Here is an 18,611-nt window from a genome sequence, read left to right on the forward strand (position 1 = left end):
ACACTGTCACACTCCTGCACGCGGCACCACCACCAGCCCATCCTACAGCCAAGGGTGACGCACAGAGAGGCGAAGCCACACACCCAGGTCACACAGCTTGAGAATGACGAGGCTGGGTGAGGAACCAGAGAGGCATCACACGGCTTCAGTCTGCCCGCAGCCATAGCCTCGGGCTGCCTGCTTTGCCTTTCACTGGTTACTGCACCCCCGGCCAGGTCCCAGGCCCTGGAGCTTCTATCCAGCCAGCCAGAGGTGAACACCGGGCCAGGACGGTGACACAGCGGGTTGATAATGAACCTATCCACACCTGTGTGATGTCAGGTTAACACCAAAATCAGCATCCACCCTACGACCACGGCTGTACACGGGAGCCACAGGGCCCCGCAGGAGGCCTCGGACTCCTCCAGACCTCAATTTCCCCTCTCAGCAAGTGGGGGCCAAGCAGCTGGTCCTGAGGTCTCGCACTCCTCCCAGGAAGAAAGCCACATCACGTCCGCTGCCCTTTCTGTCTCAGGGCCCAGTGGCAGGCCTACCCTGGGAGCCACACCGGCAGGAGGAGGGAGGAGCCAGGAAATCCGGGCGGGGTGGCGCCCACCCCCAGCCCCGGGCCAGGCGCCGGAGGGGGCGCCGGCTGCCCCAGAAACACGCTCCAGATGCGAGAGGCGCTGCCAGCATTCCTGGAAGGTAACGCCAGGCTTGGGGCGGGGGGGGGGGGGGGGGGGGGGGGGGGGCCAGTCCGCGGGATACGGCCCAGCCCGCTGCCAGATGTGCTTCACGAACAGCTGCCCCCGGCTAATAAGGTCAGATCCTGGCTCCGGCGAGCCGCGCACCCACCAGCCACCTCCGCCGGCCTGGCACCCGCGCCGTCCTGCTTCCTGGGGCGGGCAGGCGGTGTACCCCCCACCCCCAGCCCTGGGGCCGTGGGGGAGGAGCCAGGCCCACCACCACCCCTGAGGCAGTGAGGGGGAGCTCAAGTCCCCACCCCTAAGGTGACGGGGAGGCATCAGAACACCTCCATACCCACGGTGGGGGGAGAGTTAAGAATCCACCCCTCTGGGGGCCAGAATGCCCTTGGGGTCAGGGATGCTTAAATACCCAACACACCCCCCAAGCCAACACTTCCCTGCTGCTGGAGGAGGGGTGCGGTTCCGGGCTCGCTCTGATTTTCTGTTTTTTTGGCTGTTTCCCTTCTACGACTGAAGGGGAGACCAAGTGCTAAGTTTGGGGCCACAGCCTAAGGGGGAAGTGCTCACATTCCACGTGCCCCTAGGGTGGGGACCCCCACTGCGGGCCGGGCAGGCTGCCTGGGAAGGGCAGCTGCAGGGACCCGGGGCTCCGAGGACTTCCTGCACCCCCCACACCACAGCCTGCCCCCTCTACTTCACCCCAGGAATACTCTGTCCTTCATCCAGAGAAGTGAGGTCACCTCCCTGTGGGTCACAGGGCGGTAGGGGAGCTAGTGTCGGGATCAGGGCCCAGATTCCACTCCTCCCTTCCACCCAGGTCTCCCACAGGGCTGAGGGCAGCCCCCCCTCCCAACCCTCCCTACCAGATAAAGGCGCCGGCAGCCGCCTTTGTTTCTCTGGTGTAAACCGAGCCAGATGCGGTCTAATCCCCCAGCTGGGCTGGATTTGCTGGCGGCCGTGGCTCCAGCGCCTCCCAACCCCTCCAGCCCCGCCTGCCCCACGGTGCCCGAGGCCTGGCGTTCCCAGGGTTGCTGGGGGAGGGGAGGGGGTTAATGACTTGGCAGCCTCAACCTCACCCATCTCCCCCACCTGAAGGCCAAGGGCAGAAATAAGATCCCAAGGGTTTGGGGATTAAGCCCTCCTGGGCCCACTCACCTCAAATGAGTCATGTGATTTCTCTGAGCCTCAGTTTTCCTGTGTGTAAACTGGGGATGAGGAGGCCACAAGCCACAGGTGGTAGGAAGCTCGGTAAGCTCAGATACTATTACTAGGATTTAGAAAGATGCGCACTTCCCTGAAAACCCACTGTGCGCCACATGGCCCTGTCTAACCACACACCCCAGCTCCAGGGCATGGAACAACAGTGACAGCCACTTAGATGCCCATGGGAATGACTCACTCACTCCTCCCAAGAACCTGAGAACCCAAGGAGGCTCGGGCTAGTATTACCAACACCGCACAGATGAAGAAGCTGAGGCCCAGAAAGATCCCCAAACGAGTAAGAGGCAGGATGACTATTAAAAATGAGGAAGTGGCCTAGAGAGGTAAAGTGACCTGCCTAGGCTCACCCAGCAAACAAAAGGCAGGCAGAATGGACGCACAGGGGTGAGCACCGAGGCGGGGGCACCTTCCTTGTCACACGAGGTGGGTTCTTCAAAGTGTGGTCTGCAGCCCTCCAGGATCACTCCCGTGACACTCGTTAAAATGCAGGTTCCCGGGCCCTGGCCTGATCCTGCTGAACAGTAATCCCTGGAGGGTGGGTGCCCTAGGGTGGGGTTAGAGCAGCATTCCGCGTTGCTGACCCGGTGGTCCACACTGTGCATGGGGGGCAAGGGCAGAAAGGACCTGGGCCGGGCAGAGCTGAAAGCAGCCCTGGAGGGGGCTCTCTGTTCCCTCAGGGACCTGACCCGCCAGCCCTGGCCACCAGCTGGGAACACGGCCTCACCTGGGCTGGTTCAGCCGGGAGGCAGGCGTGGAGCCGAGCTCGGAACCTGCCAGGAGCGTCTGATGGACGCGGCGCCTCCTTCCAAAGGCCATTAATCATCCAGAGAAACTCCTTGTCAGCCTGTCTGTTCCCGCTGCCTCCACCCATGCACACTGCACACATAGACTGAGTGCACAGACGCACACACGAGAACACACACCAGGCACACGGGCTGTGTGCACACACGTCACACACCCACACCTCCCATGTGCGCCCTCACCCACACACATGCACACAGGAACACAAACATGCAAACACACGGACGTGTGCGCCCAAGGCTGTCAGAGCAGTTCCCCCGATGGGAGGAGACAAACAGGGCCCCTGGAGCCATTCTAAATGCCCCCAAAGGTGGAGCAGCCCCCACTGGAGGGCCCCAGCTGGGCTCCAGCTCCCCTTTCCCTTGGCTGGGGTGGCAATTCTGTCAACCTGGTGCCTCCCCAGTGCTTTTCATCCCCATCTGAAGCTCTGGCTGGTGGGCCATGATTAATAAAAAATGAGGAAATGAATTAATGATTGGCTGATAAATGTGGCTTGGCAGACACCTCATCTTTGCAAGCAGCTTTGCAAGGGAGAGAAGTAACTCCTCGGATTCTTGGGGCGAGAAGGCTGGTACCCTACTTCCCCAATGCATTGCATTGATGAGGACAAGGCCAGGCAGCAGCCCCCAAGAGACGCCTGGGACCAGAGCGCAAGTCCCCTGCCTCTGCCTGCCCACCACCTGCTCTGACCCATGGCCACACACCCAGAAGCCTAGCTATGGGAGTCCTGCTCAAGTGCATCACACACTGGAACCCAGAGTCACTCATACATCCATCCACATCAGAAAGGACACAGCCACAGGACTGATATCCCGAATAGGCAACCAGGCTAGACAGGAGCTTTCTTCAGCTGGAGTCATGGAGACCTCCTGGAGTGTTTGTGTTCCTGGAGGCCTTGCGTGTTTGATGAACAGCAGCAGGTATTGTGGGCAGAAGCGCAGGTACCCGAGAGCAGGGCACTGCTGTTTCTGCAGGGCCTAAGAAGGAAAACCCAAGGCATGGGGAGAGGGCTGCCTTCTCCCTGCCTGATGCCTCACACAGGAACACAGCCAGACCTTGTGAGGGCCTGAGCGGCAGCAGACCCAACTGAGGACCTGTGTACTCTGCTCCCAAGCCCACACCCTAAGCAGCACCGGGGAGCAACCCTGTCCCTCTCTGCTCTGGACACTCAGAGCCCATCCACCGCCTAAGCCCCCATCTGCCTGCCCCTCTGAGGGTGTCTGACAGGGTGGTCTGAGCTGCCTGCCCGAGGGGAACAGACTGGTACGAAAACGGGCAGAACACTCACGTTCACGTGAGGGCTGGCCATTCAGAGTGTGCCCCCAAGGAAGCAACTCATGGCTTCCTGCGATGTGCGTGTTCTGAGTTGAGAAGGCAGCTCCCAAGGAAGAAGCTGTAAAAACGCCTGCCTCCCTGTAGCCTTGTAGCAACAAACAAACCTCCAAAGAGATGTAAGAATAGCCCACACCTTGATTCTGGTTCGCCTGCCAAAAAGGTCACCACTGTTCATCTCCCCATTGGGAGGAAGCAAGTCTGGCTGGGACCAGGCCCCATGAGGTTGGCGCTCCCTAAACCAGGGCACAGGGGCCGCCGAGCACTGGCACCTGCAGCTGTCAGAGAAGAGCCACAGACACCTACCAGCTGGCAGCATCAAGGAGCCTGCGGGCCAGGACCATGATGATTCCCCATGTGCTTCTGCAAGTTTTTCTAAATCTTTCAAGCTTTCTAAGGCATCATTTTGTGCTGTGGGAAGAGTGTTATTAAATACACTCATAAGGGAAAGGAGCAGAAATGACCTTGCTACAATAATGAAACTGAAGGCTTTGAAGGGCTTTAGGGGCTAAGCAGTTAGCTGCCTGAGTGGAAGACCCAATGGAGCCTTCATTGTCACTCACACGGGCAGCTCTGCCCTGGGAGCTTCTAGGGACGGAGAGGGAGCTACAGCCAGCCAGCCATCTCCCATTCCAACCACACATCCAGCTATTGGTCCATCTATCTGTCCACCTAAGCATCTATCTGGTTAACCATTAGCACATTCATGCCTCCATTCATCTGTCCATCTGTCCATCCATCCATCCTCCCATCCACCCTTCACCTTTCCATCACTCTGTCCTTGCACTCACTAATTTAGAGTAAGCAGCTTTTTCACTGGATCTAACCGCATCTGTCCCTCTCCAACCCAGTGGCCCTGTCCACCAACACACTCCTTCCCCGCCACAAGGGTGGGCCAATCAGAATCTTCCTTGGGACATTTCCCAGAAATTCCTCTCCGTGCCCTCTTTGGAGTCACTAGATACTAGCCTGGAACTGACCATAGCCACCTCTGACCTGAGAGAAGAACCTGCCCAAGGACGCATTCCACACGGGGGGGAGCAAAGCTGAGGATGGAGACAGGCGGAAGGACCTATGACTCTGGATCCAAGGGTGCCGAGGGCCAGCTTCACCCTTCACTGGTTACAGGAGTCTACAAACATCCTTTTGGAACTGGGTTTGTGGCATTTGCAAACAGAAAGGAGTGTAGGTAACACAGCTCTTCCAGTACAGTACAGGGTGATTTAGAACCTTCTAGATGTTCATTCCTGAGTCACACAAGGACGCCCAAAAGAAAAACATGCCCTGTTGCAGCCTGCCAGAGGCTGATCCCCAGCTGGAGGTACAGTTCTAAAACGAACGCAGAGGAAGCACCCCTCCCAGATGCCTGATGCCAGCATGGGGTCCACAGACCCAGGCCAGGCTCCTGCCACTGAGCCTCATTCCTCATCTGTAAAAGGGAGGTGGCAGCCCCTGCTTGAAGATCAGGCCAATTGGGCTGCTCCCCACCAGCCATTCCTACCTGCCTCTTTTTCTGATGGCACAGCCTGCCACGCATGAAGTCTGGAAAGGTCAGATACTCGTATTCCCAGCACCTTGCAATTACAGATTGGGCATGTGACCCAACTTGGACAGGTGAACCCAAATTTGCTAAGATCTTCTGGAAAACACCCTTGCCCCAAAGAGAAAATGGCAAAGGAGACCCCATCCCTTCCCATTCTGGCTTTTGGATGCTATTCTCCTATAAGAACGTGATGCTTGGAGTTGTGGCATCCAGCTCGTGACCAAGAGGAAAGGGCTAAGAATATTATACTTGGATTTACTTTGATTTAAGGGAAAGGTTATCTCTTGTACACCTGAGGCTATGGGCTGCAGTTGGCACTGTCATTATTGGTTGTAGGAGGTGGTCTCATGAAGAAGTTAAAAGCATGGATTCTGGAGTCAGCTCTATCTACTACTTGCTGGCTGTGTGACCTTTGGTAAGTTACTTAACTCCTCTGTGCCTCCATCACCTTCTCCATAAAATGTGAACATTATTTTGTGAGTGTTAAACAACTTAGTATACATGAAAACATTTTGCACAGTGCTTGTCACATAGAAAGGGCCCCCAGTAGACATCAGCTCTAATTAGCCATCACTGTCAGAGAATGTGGGGGTACAGGAGGGCCAGGCCCAGGGGGAAGCCAGGTGGGCACAAACACCCCGCCCACAGAAGCGGAACGGGAGCCGCAAGCCTGCTCCCGGCCTTGGCACTTTTGGAGGCTGTGCTGACTTGCTCTGTGTTCACCCTGCCAAGGCCAGAGCAGCTGGCTCCAGCCTGCCGATGCCTGCAGGGAGAGACACCCCTCCACACAGCCGCCCGCCTCCCTCCACCCCTGCCGACCCAGAGCCAGCCTGGCAGCCCCAAAGTGGGCACCCTGTCGGCCTGGGGCAGACCTCAGCCCGGATTCAGAGAGGGTCCCCACCCCGACTCTGCAGGCTGCGCTCCTGACTCCAGCCAAATAGCCTCCCCTTCGAGGAGGAGGTGGTGTCCCTCCACCCCTCCCGCCAGAGCCGACCATGGAAGCAGTTCCATTTGGCTGCCATAATGCAGTGACTCAAAAACAGTTGTTTGGCTTGTTGGACGCCCAGGCCCTGCACAGCTCAAACAGACTGCGGGGCTGGGGGCTGTGTAACTTGGGTGTGTTCTCTCCCCAGGGAGGGTGGGAGGCCCCAGGCCCCTTTACAGAATGGTACACTGAGACACATCTCTACATCTTCTTTTCATCACACACAATAGAACTGCCCTCCTGCTGGTCTGCATCCATCCACGACACATGCGTTTCTCGCCGGCCTGGGAAGCTGCCAGAATCAATGTGAGCAAGGTTCCTACTCAGGTGGCTTAGTGGTGAAGAATCCACCTGCAATGCAGGAGATGTAGGTTCGATCCCTGGGTCAGGAAGATCCCCTGGAGGAAGAAATGGCAACCCGCCCCAGTATTCTTGCCCAGAGAATCCCAAGGACAGAGGAGCCTAGTGGGTTACAGTCCACGGGGTTGCAGAGCCGGATGCGACTGAGCGACTGAGCAGGCACAAGGTTCCTATGCAGTCAGGGGAGGGGCTGCTCACATCGGACATCTGGCATCTCCATGACAACCCCAGACACAGGCACCGTGGTTGGGCCTGTTCTGTACATGAGGACACGGAGGCTCAGAGGCAGGACTATCTCGCCGGGGTCACAGTGCTGGTTTGCGGCAGGGGAGGACTCGGTCCCAGGCTTGGGTGACCTTAAAGCCTGAGCATTAACTGCACTGACTCAGCACTCCCAGAAGCTTCCAGCCCGAGAGCTTCGCCCTCTCCATCCCGGCCATCCTGCATGTTGCTGCCCAAGAACGATGCTCATGAGTCTCTCCTGCTCAGCCACCTTCAGAGGCTCCCCAGAACCCACAGAAAAAAAACACAAACCCTCCGTACAGGCCTCTCCATCTCTGACTTCCGACATCACGCCTGCAATCCATTCACTCTTCACAAGCTGAGTGCCGGGGTCTGTAGAGCCTGGATTACACACCCGCCCCAGCAGGCCAGCTGTACCCGCCGCAGGGCCTCTGTGAACTGCCCCTCTGTCTGGAAGCTGTTCTCCCCCCACGCCCCGCGGCATGCGTGACCCCCCTCCTGGGAAAGGCCAGCCTGTTCGCTCCAGGCAGCGCTCCTCGCCCCCACCCCACCCCAGTGTCTTCTCTACTACACACTTCTCACTACTGGCAGGGCATTCCTGTGGCATCGATTTATGTTTAATGTTTGAGGCCTCCGATCCGACGGTGAGGGCAGGGCCTTGCCTGTCTTGTTTCCTGCTGCAACCCCTGTGCCAGCACACGGCCAGCATGCAGAACATGCTGAGTGAGTTAGTGAACGAGTTCCCTTCTCCCAGGGCTCCTCACAGAGCCAGCATGTATCCGGAGTCCTGACTGGCCTGAAATAACCCCCTGCTATGTTCTCTTACTACGCTTATCCTCTGCGACTCTGAGTTTCCTTCAAGTTGGCCCAACAACCCCCGACTCTGGCCCCAACCTGCAAGTTCTCCTCCAGGACAGGATACTGTCCGGAGGCTCCTCAGTCATGCAGACATCCCCAAACTTGCCTGTGTGGTTCCTGCCACCTCAATCACCCTTTCCGGCCACCTGCACATCCCGCAAGAGCCCTTCAAGTATTCCCTCCCTTGCGAGGTAGAGCTGATCACATCCCCTTTGACGCTTCTGTCCTGTGGACACACACCCACTATGAGGGCCTCATGCATTTGCCTGCACTGATCATGAGGCTGCATGCATACAGCAGGTGCTCACTACACCACTAGCGCATAACCCACCATCTCTTCTCATCCGTCACAACATACAGGCCTCCCTGACTGGACAGGAATGCTCTGATGGCAGGGGCTCTTTTGTTCATTGCTACATCCTCAGTACAAAATCCAATGCCTGTCAAATGGATGGATGGACCAATGCACAGATGGATGCATGGATGGATGAAAGGAAGGAAAAATAGATGGATGGACTGGCGGAGGGATGCCCAGAAGGAAAACAAGATAAATGGATGGATGAATGCCACGAGGAACCAGGTAAGAGAGAGCTATGAAGAGATGGAAGTAGGGAAGGCAGGTGGATGGATGGACAGATGGGTGATGGATGCATGTGTGGACAATGGAAAGAAAATAAGCAGATGGATGGATGGATGGATGGAAGGATGGAAGGAAGGATGGAAGGCAGGCAGGCCAGATGCATACACACATGCGGTGGATGAAAGGACAGAGAAGACAGATGCACGGAGCAGGGCTGGGCAGGCAGACAAGTGGATGAGGAGGACGACTGCTATTCGGGCCACTGATTTCTTATGCGTAACCTCAGTGTTCTGACCAGATGAAGACACCCCCCCAAAGGAGTCTTCCCATCCTCACCAACAAGTGCTACCACTGCTCTGAGTGAACGGGGTGGGGGGGTTTCTCCTTAGTTCTCCAGCTACACACCACCCCCCCACCCCAGGAGCACCTCAAGCAGCCTGCAGACTGTGTGGGGAGGCTGCCGTCTAGCAGTGGACACTCATGGCCCCTTACTCCCAAGGGCCTGTGCCAAGCCCTTCCCTGGATACCCCACCCCACTTGGGCCCCACAATGCCCAGGCAGCAGGCGGCTCACCAACTTTATCAAGGGAAACAGGTCCAAAGAGGCTAGATTACCACCCACGGGCACATAGTTGCAGGAGACTGAGCCAGGGGTCGAACCCAGAGCCTGAACTCTCAGCTACCCTGCTGCCAGCAGGCCCCGGCCGTGGCCATCACGTTCCACCTCCTACTTTATGGCATTTTCACTCTCTCTGTCCTTCCTCTTAAATCTACTTAGTATTTCTTACTTCATAATCTCCCATAAGTCAACTCATTTTTTTAAGCTTAAATATATATTAAAATGTACACGACTACCCTAAAAGAAAAATCAGTATTAAGCAACATAAGTGGAAAATAACCCTAAAAATACAAACTGTGAAAACGACACAGTGCTATTCAATTTTAGCCAAATAAGATTCCCAATGAAGGCTCAGGACCCAAGGCCTATTCTCTATTAAAAATGGAGATCAGCGAGTGTGGTGGTTTAAAAACGTATCCACGGATTCTTTGACATGACTCCCCTGAAGAGGTAGAGGCTTTGAGTGTGGGCCAGACTTAGGGACTCGCGTGCCGTGAAGAGAACAGGGCAGGAGTGACCGTGCGTGGCTTCCGAGACCAGGTCATCCGAGGCACTGAGGCTCCCCGTGGTTTTCTCTTGGGTCACTGACTCTGGGCAAAGCCAGCTGCTCTAGGGAGACACCCGCACGGCAAGGAGCTGAGGCTCCAGTTAAGAGCGGCGTGAGGTGCCATCTTGGAGCTGGCCACCGAGCCCCAGTCAAACCTTGTTTCTGCTACAACCTTTGGGGTATTCTGTTACACAGCAGTAGCTACATTGTACAGCAAGCAACAGGGGGCCACTGAGGAGAGCCCCAGACTCTCCATGAAGCAGTCAGAATGATCAAAGGCCAACTGACAGGGGGACCGGTGGACCCTGGTGGGGCTCATCGTATTCTCTGATGCCACGTCCATGCCTGCCCTCTCCTCTTTGCTCCCCATCCAGCAGCCAGAGGGATGGGGGTTCCACCCATCAGCTTACATCTCCCTAGGGAACTGCCCCCAAAACCCCCTTCCCACTTGGAACTCTCAGGGATCGACATCCCGTAGCGCCCCTGGGCTCTCGGAACGCCCCCTGGGCCCTCCTTCCTCCCTACTCACCCATCGGCCAGCCAACCACCTGCTGTACCTACAAAACCCCTAGCACTTTCCCCACCGGGACTTTTGCAGTGATTGCTTTTCTGTTCCCTCTGTCAGGACCACTCCTCGCCTGATCGGCCCCTCCTGCCAGTCAAGGCTTGGCCTCCCACCCGCTCCCAAGCATGTCGGTCAATTCCCATACAGCCCCCGCTCACCGGCTCCCTCCAGGCGTGTCCATCCCCCCCCCACCCCCCCAGCTCCAGTGATACCTGGCTGCAGATTTATCTGATAGCACACTGCATACTTGTTCCCTACTTTCTTCTTGGTCAGGTCCGCCTGCAGAAGATAAACTGGATGGGGGAGGATGTGGGGAGCGGAGGGAGGTCTGTCCTGTTCAGAGCTGGGTCTCCCGTACTCGGAACATGCTCAGCAGACCTCCATGGAATGAATGATGGAGCTTCTGGATCCTGCCAAGGACTGGGCATCCAGGAAATCAGGGAGTCTGACTCAAACTAAGCTATAAACTGGAACTGGAACAGCTCTCACTAATCTGTAGAGCCTCCAGCTCAACTCAAATATAACAATGTTTCACAGCTGCCAACCAGACGCAGGGTGCCTTTTTTTTTTTTAGTTTGGCTTCAGGAACCTCTCCTCTGTTCCTCAACCCCCCTCTCTTCCTCTGCTTCTCCCCTGGTCCCTCTCTCTGTATCCACCCCTGTCATCAGCACACAATTTTCTCCTCCTTTGTCGTTCTCTCCACCGCATCCAGGCATTTTGGCCCCTACACGGGAAACCTCTGTGTGCGCCCTGTGTAGCCCAGGCAGTGTCTCTGACCCCAAAACATCTTGAAAATGGTACTGGAAGTGGGTATGGAGTTTCAGTTTTGGGTGATAAGAAAGTTCTAGATGGTGGTGATGGTCACACAACAGCACACAGATACTTAACGCCACTAGGCTGGACCCTTTAAGATGGGTGTAATGGTAAATTTTACACGATGTTTATTTTTTTATACAGTAAAGAATGGGAAGAAAAACGGTGCTGGCCCCACTTGGCTATCATCAAGCTAAGGAGTTTGAAGACTTTATAATTCGTAACACTGGTAGGTCTAAAGGCATTTTTCTGTGTTTTCCTGAGGTAGGACACACGGGTGTGATAGCTTTGATGACTGCCTGCCCATAAACCATCTTCTTCATACAACTAATCAGTAAATGAACAAAAACATCAATCTGGTAAAACCACCTAGAAAATGAAATTTCAAAAAGTTTCACAGCTTTGGGGATCTGCAGCTTTTAAATTTTTGTTTTCCTCTTTCATACACAAAAATTACACTAGAAAGAGAGGAGAAGTCACAGTATTAATGAAGCCCTGTGGTGGATCCAGGCCTCTGTGCAGTGAAGGTCAGCCCAGGCAGGGGACCAGTGAGACAGAAAATAAATCAACAAAAACTTCCCCACCTACCAGGGTGCATTTTCAACAGGAATGACCCCCACCCATCCTATCCACGAAGCGAACTGGGATGCATTTTTTTAATTGGGCCACACTTTCAGCTTCCTGGGCTATTCCAGGAGGTGCCAAAATCATTACAACTTTCAAATTATTTGATCTGACAGAGATGCTGGTGCATGGCCATGGGAGATGGGAATGGGCTGTTTTGAAAAACAGATACAAAGATTTTTAAAGCTGCTGGCAGGCTGGTTTCCACCATCCACGATGCCCTGGAGAACTAATGCAATTGTGCTGGGATGTGAAACTATCCCCCCGGGGGTGTGTAGAGGCCACGGTCCTGTACCCAAGGGTGCTGCCTCCAGCATATCCTGTGGTCCTGTGACCACTTGACCAACTGGCCCTCGGGCAAGGGGTGCAGGAGTTCTGCTCTGGACCCAGCTGAGGACTGGGCTCCGCATGCTGCCGTTCTGGACAAGTCTGTCCCTGAGGTCCCCTTGGATCCATTCAGGGCAGAGTCTGATGGAGAAAGCTGGGGCCTCTACCCTGAAGCATGTCATTCCACTAAGGACCCCGGGGCGGGGCAGAGGGGCACAAGGGGTCAGGCTAGGTCCCTGCCAGCGTGGACGCGGCCGAAAGGAAGAGAGGTGTGGAACCAGTGTCCTGCCTCACCCTCTCCCCAGCGCCCGTGCTAGACCCTCAGCTGCCCTGTGGCCAGCTTAGTGCAGGCCTTTCCCGCCCTCCCTGAGGTGGGTCACTGAGTTGGGGTGACTCTGGGGGCTGGGGTGGGAAGCTGAGTCAGAACCCACCACATCAACCAGAGCTGGCTATCCCATCCAGAGACAGAAAAACAGCCTGGACCCAATCAGGGCTGCCGTGGGGCCTGACCCCATCCCAGGTCAGGGGCCTGAGTGCCATCAGCCCTCCAACTCCCTCCTTGGTGCAGAGTTGGCTGGAAGCCGTGTCCCACCCTTCTAGAGAGCGCCCCTTGTGGATCTGGGGTTGTTTACAGAGCTGGCAGCTATTTAAACCTTGGTCTGTTTAGGAAGTAGCAGCGGGTGCTGGGTCCCTTAGGGGATGGGTCTCGGGTTGCAGAGCCTGCTGCCATTTGAACAGGGGGCCAGTCAATGCTTCTGGGGGCCTGGGGTATACGACCTGGTCTGTCCACAACCAGCAGTGTTGGGGGAGGTGTGTGGGTGTCTGTGCATGAGAACACGGGGGAGCGTGAACCCCGCTGGCAGCCCCCAGCCGGCCTCCCCAGACAAACAGCCACACAGTGGGATCCTCGTGGGTGCTCAGGCCATCCGCTCTGCCCCCAGCAGGGACAACTGCAGGCCGCCCGGCCTCCCTGCCTCAGGCGGGAGCTGAGCCGCTGGACCTCAGGGGGCTGGTCTACTGTAGGATTTTATGGTCTAGGCCTGGTTTTCCCAGCCACAGTGTCTCGGAGAGGGGACAGCCCAGAGGACACTGAGTGGCCACAAAGTTTGGCTGTCCTCCCATGTGCCGATGGCGGGAGTGGTGCGGCTGGGGGTGGGTGAGGGCGGGGCAGAGGGATGCGGAGGAAGCCAGGGAGCCCGAGGGAGAGCTGGGAAGGTTTCCTGGGAAAGGGAGTGGTGAGGAGACCCAGAGAGACCCAGAAACCAGGAGACACACAGAGACAGAGGCAGAGACAGGCAGATACGGGAGGACAAAGACAGAGGTGGACGCGGCAAGACAAAGTGGGGGCCGGAGAGCTGGGCGCAGCCGGGCCGCGTGGAGATGGCGCGAGCGGCCGACATGTGTGTGGTGAGGCTCAAGTTCAAAAGGGAGGGAAGAGGTGGTTAGACGACCAAAGTCATTGAAAAATTTTTGGCGCAGCTGCCCCGAGGCTCCTGGCCGTGGGCCCGGCTCGGAGCTGAACTTAAACAAACCCCTGCAGCAGCCATCTGCTTGATTTTAAAATAAATCAAACAGTCTGCTGAGCCGGGATCGAGTTTCCATCTGCGCCGCCGCCCGCTCGCCGGCTTGGAGCCACGCTTGCCTCTCCCAGCCAAGGCTCCTGGCAACATGTGGGCCGGTAATTCCTCCAGGAGCAGGGAAACCGGACCCCCGCCGCCCCAGCTCCTAACTGAAAGCAAGTGCTATTTTTACAGCCACCCACTGGAGAGGGGGCCCCAACAGGGCGAGGGAAACCCAGGCACGGGGTTACACTGAGCTGCCTCCAGCACAGAGGGGTGGAGGACACGTCACAGAACAATCCCTACCCCCTGCCTCCAGGAGAGGGGTGAGGGGCTGAGTGTGGGGGTGCGTGCCGGCCCCCGGGGCCAGGAGGATGCTCCGACATCACGCGAGGCCCACGAGCCCGCCTGGGCAGCGGAGGACCCCTGTGGGTGGCAGCAGCCCAGCGCTCCCTGGTGCAGCCGAAAGCTGCAGCAGGGACCCCCCCTCCCTCAGGCTGGAGCCACCCTGTCAAGTACCACCCACTTGTCCCCTGCAGAGCAGGGTGACCAGGGGAGCCTGCCTTCCCTGACACAGGCCAGAAACAGAAACGCTGGCCTGGCAGGGCTCAGTGGGCCCCATCTGTGCAGTGGGTATAACACAGCACTTTGGTGGTCTCTGGGGAACAAGGATGGGGGTCTATGATCTTGGGGCTGTAGCTGGCACAGAGGGGCTTTTATGCCATTCCAGAAAACACAGGAAGGAAAGAAGTGATGACAAGAAAAGACACCTTCCTGGGGAGCTGCCCATTCCCAGCCCAAGGGGTCCATGGTGACGAGACAGGCCTCTGTGCACAGGACACCATGCCTCTGCAGTGCAGACCGCCTGCTGACCCCTGCCAGATGCTTCCTGCTGCATGAGCCAGGTCCCAGGGGGGAGAGACATGGATGCAGGACCCCAGTTTTATGCAAAGTCCTCAGTGTGCAAACCAGAGTGGGCCAGGGGCAGAGCAAGCGGGTCTGGACAGCAGCACCTCTCCCACATGTCAGGGTCCCCCTGAGCATGGGTCCCCCCAACTCAAAAGCACAGAGGGGAGAAGTGGACAGCTTAGGGACCTTTAGACGCCCACTGTGTCACATCCTTCACTGTTCTTTCAAGGAATGACCAACCTTCAGATGCAAAGGCTTCTGCACCTAGAAGCTTCCTTTGGCTTGACCAGCCAGCACTTTGCTCCTCAGCCCCAAACGCAGCCCAGAAATGAAGATAAGCTGACTCCACAGGCACAGCAAGTCTCGTGCATGTCAGGCTCCATCTCCCACCCTCTTATCCGTCACCGGAGGTTCCTTGTGGGGCTGGGGCTCTCACATCACCCATTTCCCACGTGGAGACACGGAGGCAGAGTCAGTTACCCCAGGACAGAACTGGTACAGCTGGGGCCCCACATGGGACCTGCCCCCTCAACAGCATGCCCTCAGCCACTGTGCCCTCCTCCTCCGTGGGCATCCTCCACCCCGCCACCCTCTCTCAGCAGGCCCAGCTGCTCCACAACCAAGTCAGGCTTTGTCAAGACCCACGCAAAGGTCGAGCACACTGCCCTCCATGGGCCAGCTTGCTTATTTCCCCAAGAGGGCCTAAAGAAAGGGTACTACAAACCCATCTTACAGTGAGGGAAACTGAGGCCTGAGAGGGACAGGCGCAGTGGGCATTCTGGATGGCCCTGGGCGTGGCATAGCGCCACTCCTCACTCCCGCCCCAGAAGTCAAGACTGGACAAGGAGGCCAGGGTGAGTACGGGAGGGGGAGGCAGCCCCCTGCCCACAGGGTCAGCTCTGAGAGTCACCCCTTCCCTTCCCCTCCTGCCCTGGCCCCTGCCCCTCTATTTCGCAAAACTTTACCGCACACCTGCAGTGCGCCACCCCACTGCCAGCCCTGCCCGGCGACAAGGTGTGTAGCGGCCACTATCGTGGCTTCCTAAGAGGGCGCATGCAGGGCCGGAGGGAGGAGAAGGAAGGTCCACTGGTCAGGGGTGTGTGTGTGTGTCCCAGGGCTGCCGTAACTAGTGACCACAAACCAGGTGCTTGAACGACAGAAACTCGTTTACTCAGCCTGCAGAAGTTTGAAACCAAGGTGTGGGCAGGGCCACAGGCCTCCTGAAGGCGTCGGGGAGGAACCCTCCAGCCTTCTCTGGCCTCTGGCAGCTGCCAGCCACGCGGCGTCCCTTGGCTTGTAGCTGCGCTCCCATCCCTGCCTCCCTTTTCACGTGGCCTCTGTGTGCGTGTCCGTCTCCGCCCACCACTCTCTCTGCCAGGGTCCAAATTCCCCTCTTCTTATAAGGACACCAGGCAGTGGATTCCGGGCCACCCTCATCCAGCCTGACCTCATCATCACTGGATCACATCTGCAAAGACCTTATTTCCAAATACGGGCACGTTCACAGGTTCAGGTGGACATGAACCCAGGGGGACACCGGGCCCCAGCACCGGCCCCCGAGGTGCTGGCCCCCGAGCAGACCTCTCCAGGTGGACAAAAGCCACTAACATGGCAAAGGGGCCAGAGGGACTCCGTTCACCGAACCCAATACTTGCATGATGTCAATCTCTTCTTTCTGTCTCTGGACTCCTAACAGCCAGAGTCTATTACGGGATATTTTGTACCCGGAGGGAGGGAGGGAGGGCGCCAGGGCCGGCTCCCAGCCTGGCAGAGGTGCCTGGTGACGGCTCCACCTCACTCGCAACTCGCTCTCTCTCTCTCTCTCTCTCACAGAACCAGCCACAGAAAATCTCTGTGAGGATGACCAGGGCCTGCGTTCCCACACGACTGACGCAGCACAGCTGCCAACAGCCCGCTGACCTCCGCCCTGGGAGCCTGTGAGCCTGAGCTGCCTGGGGACGCCGGTCTTCCCACTCCCAGCCAAAGGGCTCCTCTGACGCCCCCCCGCTCCTGTGAGAACCCCAGCTCAGAGTCAGAGCCCAGAAGATGACCTTCAAGGTCGTGTGGCCCCTGGAGGGCGCTCTGCGTGGCTGAGGGCCCAGGTCCTGGGCTCCTCAGGCCTGAGGGGTGTCTTCCTCACACGGCAGGACCTGCTGCGCTGACCAATGCACTTGGGGTGGGTGGAGAACCATGTGCAGCAGCCGCGGCCCCAGGACCCTTCTGGAAACACACTCTACGGGCGTTAAGAGCAGTGAACGCATAGGAAGACGTTCTTTACAACAGTGGGGGAAACAGTGTAAATGTCTGACAGCAAGGGCTAATCACTGATGCCCAGACGCACCCTCCACACACTGCTGAGCACCCTCCGCCACCACCTGTGGGTGCTGCACCCCTCTCATGGACATCTGGGGGCAGTGTGCAACCGAGTACCAGGCACGGACCCAAGCAGCAGACGTGCTTCTGGAGGCTGGAAGCGGAGACCACGGTGGTCAGCAGGCTCGGCTCCTTCTGAGCCTTGCTCCTCGGCGTGCAGACGGCGTTCTCTCCCTGCGTCTTCACGTGCTCTTCCTCCTGTGCATGTCTGTGTCCTGATTTCCTCTTCGTACAAGGACACCAGACCTGTTGGATCAGGCCCCACCCTAATGACCTCATTTCACCTTAATCGCCTCTGGGAAGACCCTGTCTGCAAGTATGGCCCCAGTCTAAGGCGCCAGGGTTCTATATAGGAACTGGAGGTGTGTGCGCACGTGTGTGTGTACACAATTCAGCCCATGACAGGCATCCTCACCAAATGAAAGCCATTAAAGAGGCCGTGTTTCAAGTGACGCCAGCACCACGGTGACGCAGAAGCTTCCAGCCCCCTGTTGCATGAGACTCAAGAGCTCAAAGATCTCACTGGCTCCCAGGACGGAAGCCCTGACTGAAACGTACCACACGTGACGGCATGAAAGCGAAGGAAAGGGCCTGGGGCAGCGCCCGGCTCCAAGTCTCCGGAGCTGAGTGCCCTGGACACACCGACCACACCTGCCTCGCAGGCGGCTCAGTGTCAGAGGCCGAGCTCCTCGGCACAGCCGGCAGGGGGGCCTGGTCCATGCCCCTCCACCCTCACGACCACCCTCAGGCTAGATGGTGACGACCAGCTCCACACTGGATAACGAGTTATCACCCGTCAAGGCCTTGTAAGCCAGGCCCCTCCAGGTCCCACAGCCCCAGGGAACTGTGGCGGTTTCGCAGATGGTGGAAATGAGGCTCAGATATAGCCAGTGGCCTGTCCAAGGTCACACAACACAGAAGTGGCAAAATCGTCTGCCTGACATTCAGCACTAAGACAAACGGAGACAGCGTTAAAGTGTGCTTCCATTGAAAGGGGTCCTATCACCCTGTGAACAGTCGCACCAGCGATCCAAGGCCTCTTCCAGTCTGGACTTACATGGACATATTTCTTTAAGGCTGTAATCAAGACACGTTTACAATTCTGTGTTCTGTTTATTTTGACTCAGCATTAGATCATCAGCTTCTCTGTGCTCAAATGGTCTCCGTAGACCCCATTTTAAAGCCACAGAATATTCCACCCGCAGGGATATGTAACAGTGTACCTAACTGTATCTTGCTGTTGGATGTTCATAATTCCCCCATTATAAATAAGAGTGCAAAGAACATCTTTGTGTGTCTTATCAATTTCATTTTTCCAAGCGCAGTCCTTAGGATACATTTCCAGCCAAGTAATTATTGGGGTAAGATATGGGATGTTTTTAAAACCCTGGATACAGACTGACAAATGGTTTGGGGAAAAGACAATATGACACAGATTTGTGCTGCCAGCAGCAATACTAATCAGCCACATTTCTGTAACTTCACCAGCACCGAGTCTTATTAATTTTTCCTGCTATTTTAATAGATTTCATGTAACTGTATCCCCATATAATTACTTGTCTTCTCTCCCATTTGAACCACCTATCCAAAACTCCCTGTCTTTTTAACAGCAACCTGGGAGGCCAGAAAGTTCAGAACCAGTCTCTCTGGTGGCCCATAGCTTCAGG

The 18,611-nt window shown here is 56.8% G+C and overlaps 1 protein-coding gene and 1 long non-coding RNA gene across 6 annotated transcripts in view; one reads left to right on the plus strand and one right to left on the minus strand.

Moving 5' to 3' along the window:
- The window catches only part of GSE1 (Gse1 coiled-coil protein), a 390,922-nt gene that overhangs the window by 338,120 nt on the left and 34,191 nt on the right, over positions 1-18,611 (minus strand). The window lies entirely within an intron of this gene.
- Positions 10-18,228, plus strand: LOC139029941 (uncharacterized). The gene is made up of 5 exons (XR_011482273.1): positions 10-684; positions 5,920-5,998; positions 6,799-8,609; positions 11,297-11,381; positions 16,405-18,228. It is a non-coding gene; the product is annotated as an uncharacterized lncRNA (long non-coding RNA).

Source organism: Odocoileus virginianus, chromosome 20 (assembly GCF_023699985.2).
Source record: "Odocoileus virginianus isolate 20LAN1187 ecotype Illinois chromosome 20, Ovbor_1.2, whole genome shotgun sequence".
NCBI classification, from domain to species: domain Eukaryota; kingdom Metazoa; phylum Chordata; class Mammalia; order Artiodactyla; family Cervidae; genus Odocoileus; species Odocoileus virginianus.